The sequence below is a fragment of the Eriocheir sinensis genome, unplaced genomic scaffold, assembly GCF_024679095.1.
Source record: "Eriocheir sinensis breed Jianghai 21 unplaced genomic scaffold, ASM2467909v1 Scaffold555, whole genome shotgun sequence".
Lineage (NCBI taxonomy): Eukaryota > Metazoa > Arthropoda > Malacostraca > Decapoda > Varunidae > Eriocheir > Eriocheir sinensis.
Window position 1 is genome coordinate 252,501 of NW_026111893.1, and position 4,615 is coordinate 257,115.

Genomic DNA, 4,615 nt, shown 5'->3' on the forward strand with positions numbered 1-4,615 from the left:
ATGAAGTACACACACACACACACACACACACACACACACACACACACACACACACACACACACACACACACACACACACACACACACATTGACCTCTCTTTTTGGCCACACATTGACCTCTCTTTTTGGCCACTCTTTTGACCTCTATTCAGGAGCAGTAAGTAGCGGGCTTTATTTTAATATTTTCTTTACGCCCTAGAACTGTCTCCTTAGCTGTAAACACACACACACACACACACACACACACACACACACACACACACACACACACACAGGGGAGGCGGTGGCTGAATGGATAGCGTGACGACCCCGCGTTCAGGACGACGCGAGTTGAATCCCCGCCCGGTGCCACCAAGCTGGGATTTTTCAGCCGCCGCCGAGTGGCTTAAAACTATCCACATGCTGTCCAAAAAACCACCTATCAACCCGGACTCTAGATTCTAGGATTAAAGATGAGCTCCCAGAGGGCAGCATGAGCCAATGCAAGATGGCGCCACTATAAACACTCACCTGCGCCAGAACGGGCTGGGCCGACCAACAGGCCCCACCGGGAAGAAGCCTTGGGCCGACCATTAGGATCCACCGGGAAGAAGCCTACCGGCCCAATAGGCCAAGACGTAAAAACAAAACAAAACAAAAAACACTCACCGGTCCGTTGCGTAGTGTTTTAGAAGCCTGAGGGCGTGGCAATCAGGTCAAACTAGGACAGGATTAGGTCAGGCGCCGTGACCACCTGGTGGGCAGTGTTCCAGCAGTACAACACGTCGCGGGTGGTGTAGGCGACTGGGGGTGTGGTTAGGTTAAGTTCTCTCTCTCTCTCTCTCTCATTTAGATGGGGTGGAAGGTGAATGGGAGGATTGCAAGAACAGAGAGGGAATGGATGTTGCTGCTGCTGGGACTGAGTGCTGAAGCAAATGATAGAATTATAGAAGCCATGAGGAGTTTTCTGGAAAAGATGTGGTATGCAAGAAATAGGGAAGAATAAGTTATCATAACATCATATCACGGGGGCTGGCGCGGGTGTGGACGGGGCGAGTGAAAAGTGGCATCACGGGACCGTAGACTGCAGTGGTTACATTATTTTTTTTCATTGATTTTCCCTTTAATTTTTCCACTTTTTCCTCTTCCTTTTTTTCCCATTCCTTAGTTTTCTTCCTCCTCGCATTTGCGCTTTCCTTTTTAACCTTCCCTTTCAATTTCTTCCCTCCACTTCTTCTCTCCTTCCATGCACTTATATCTCCAATTTTCCTCCTTCCCTTTCTATTAACCTCCTCCACCTGTTATTATTATCATTCATCTGTTTCGCATAATATTTTAAGACAGTGGGATTCAATAATTACCGACGAGAGGAAATGCTGACTTCTTACTCCTCAGGACCATATTTTTAAACGTATCGGCCTTCCATTATGACTGTTTCCCAAGGCCACAGAGAAGAGTAAACTGTTTGTCACGGGTGATTTTACCATTCGGGGTGCAGAAGGCGTGTACAACTATCACCAGCATCACAAAACAGTCCACGAGAACCCCAGCCACTTCAACGAGAGGCTTTTCAAACAGGCGAACCGAGGGGCCGATACCTTTAAGAATAAGACCTCCTTCCATCCAGCCAATCAGCTCGCGGAGCCAACAGCACCCTCCCTCCACCCAGCCAATCAGCTCCCGTAGCGATCTTCACTACGAAAGGTGCAACTAGCTCTAGATTTCGCCCTATGCAATGTCAACTCCAAGGTCCCTAAAACGGAATATCTCAAACCGAGGTGATGTGGTAAATCTCGACCCTATATAGGGTAAGCAAAGGGAAAAGGGTGTCCCCATCTCTAGAAATCAAAATCCCGTGGCCGGCTCCCGAGCCAAGATAACCTTAATTCGAAAGTACAATAAAGCTAAATGAACATAACGCCTGGATTGCCTCACGCAGCTAACCCACAAAAACAAGCAAACACTCAAAAACAAAACCAAAGCTGCATGGAAGTAAGGGTGGAATTACCCCTCCAAGAAAACTCACAAACTCAAACGAACACTAAAAAACACAATAAGAGCAGGATGCACGTTGTGGTAGACATACCCCTCGAAGAGAACTCGCAGACTCAAACAACCATTGAGAAACACAATAAAAGCAACATGAGGGTTGAATTACCCCTCGAAGAAAACTCACAAACTCAAACGAACACTCCAAAACACAATAAATGCAGGATGCACGTAGTGGTAGAAATACCCTTCGAAGAGAACTCACAGACTCAACCAACCATTGAGAAACACAATAAAAGCAACATGGACGTGCGCTGCGCGTACAAGTGTGTGGCCGGCCTGCTGCTGCTCCTGCTGCTGGCCGGCCACGTGGCCACCCTGGCCTACGCCTACCATCAGCAGGGCCAGAGTGACTTCCTGCGGGGCATTGTCGCGCTGTGCTCCGTGCTCGTCCTCCTCCTGACGCACGGACATGATTCCCTGCGCAGGGCGTGGCTCGCCGTTCACGTCACCTATAGTGACGATTTCGCGCGAGGCGCCCTCCGCGTGCTAAACGACCTGCAGGCACAGCCCCTGCTGCACGGACTGGGCCTGGACACCCCCGATGCCCTGGACACCCTCGCCTACTGGTGGTGGGTCTTGCAAGGGTTGCTGCTCGCCACCCTAGCGAGCTTCATCTCGGGGCCCAGCGCCCCCGACAAAGACAACCCTAACGATGACAACCCTGGCGATGACAACCCTGACGATGCCAACCCTGGCGATGACCCTGACCGTGATCCTCGCCCTGTGGGTGACTTTGAAGAAGTGGAAGTGAGGGAGGTGGTGGTGGCGGTGGAGGATGGACAGCAGAGGTGCATTAACAGCAACATGCACGTAACGGTTGAATTACCTCTCGAAGATAACTCACAAAGTGAAGTGTTCCTTCAGAAACACGATAACAACAAACACGGAGCCATGGAAGTCATTATGTCGCGCTTATCAACGCCTTGCCAACGCCTATGCAAGGCTATTATGCGCCGCCCGTACAAGTGTGTGGCCGGCCTGCTGCTGCTCCTGCTGCTGGCCGGCCACGTGGCCACCCTGGCCTACGCCTACCACCAGCAAGGCCAGAGTGACCTCCTGCGGGGCATTGCCGCGCTGTGCTCCGTGCTCGCCGTGCCACCCCTCGCCCTCCTCCGGCCATCCGGGAGTTCCTTAATGCGGTGGGCGTGGCTCGCCGTTCACGTCACCTATAGTGACGACCTCGTGCGAGAGGCCCTCGCTGTGCTATACGACCTGCAGGCACAGCCCCTGCTGCACGCCCTGGGCCTAGGCCCCCCCGACGCCCTGCACACCCTCGCCTACTGTTGGTGGGTCCTACAGGGGCTGCTGCTCGCTACCCTGGCGAGCTTCATCTCGGGGCCGAGCGCCCCTGATGACTACAGCCCCGACGACGACAACCCTGACGATGACCCTGACAGTGATCTTGGCACTGAGGGTGAAGAGTATCAGCAGAGGTACAATAACTCCAAACACGGAACGACCGAAGGAATAAAGTCGCGTTTATCAACGCCTTGCCAACGCCTACGAAAGGCTGTTATGCGTTGCGCGTACAAGTGTGTGGCCGGCCTGCTGCTGCTCCTGCTGCTGGCCGGCCACGTGGCCACCCTGGCCTACGCCTACCATCAGCAGGGCCAGAGTGACCTCCTGCGGGGCATTGTCGCGCTGTGCTCCGTGCTCGTCCTCCTCCTGACGCACGGACATGATTCCCTGCGCAGGACGTGGCTCGCCATTCACGTCACCTATAGTGACGATCTCGCGCGAGGCGCCCTCCGCGTGCTTAACGACCTGCAGGCACAGCCCCTGCTGCACGGACTGGCCCTGGACACCCCCGATGCCCTGGACACCCTCGCCTACTGGTGGTGGGTCTTGCAAGGGTTGCTGCTCGCTACCCTAGCGAGCTTCATCTCGGGGCCCAGCGCCCCCGACAAAGACAACCCTAACGATGACAACCCTGGCGATGACAACCCTGGCGATGACAACCCTGACGATGACAACCCTGGCGATGACAACCCTGGCGATGACAGCCCTGGCGATGACAACCCTGGCGATGACAACCCTGGCGATGACAACCCTGGCGATGACAACCCTGGCGATGACAACCCTGATGATGACAACCCTGACGATGACCCTGGTCTTGATCTTGACCCTGTGGGTGAAGAGGATGACTTTGAAGAAGTGGAACTGAGGGAGGTGGTTGTGGTGGTGGAGGCAGTGGGTTGGCAGTTCAGGGTGGGGGCCCTAGTCCCCCCTCTTGACCCGCCCGTCAACCACCCTCGGGGTGAGGAGGAGAGTGAAGGCGAGGATGAGTTTGGGGACGTGGATCGGAGGGAGGTGATGGAGGCGGTGGAGTTTGGGCAGGTGGGAGTGGGAGCCTTTGTCATCCATCCTGAGCTGCCTGCCGAGGAAATTGAAGAAGAGGATGGATTTGAGTAGGTGGACAGGGTGTAAGTGGGCCGGGAGAGGTGGGGAGGTGGTGGAGGTGGTAGAGGGCAGTTCGGGTAGGCGTTGTTGCTGCCCCTCCGACCCGCCTGCCCACCACCCTGGGCCTGTTGAGTAAGGAGGATGAAGGCGAGGATGACTTTGACGAGGTGAGCGAGAGGACGTG

At 54.7% G+C, this 4,615-nt stretch overlaps 1 protein-coding gene across 1 annotated transcript in view; it reads right to left on the minus strand.

Moving 5' to 3' along the window:
* The window catches only part of LOC126993084 (uncharacterized), a 24,591-nt gene extending 23,797 nt beyond the window's left edge, over positions 1–794 (minus strand). Inside the window, exon 1 of the mRNA XM_050851918.1 lies at positions 649–794. The gene's annotated coding sequence lies outside the window, so the exon portion shown is untranslated. The remainder of the gene's footprint in view (positions 1–648) is intronic.
* Positions 795–4,615: the final 3,821 nt, after the last annotated feature.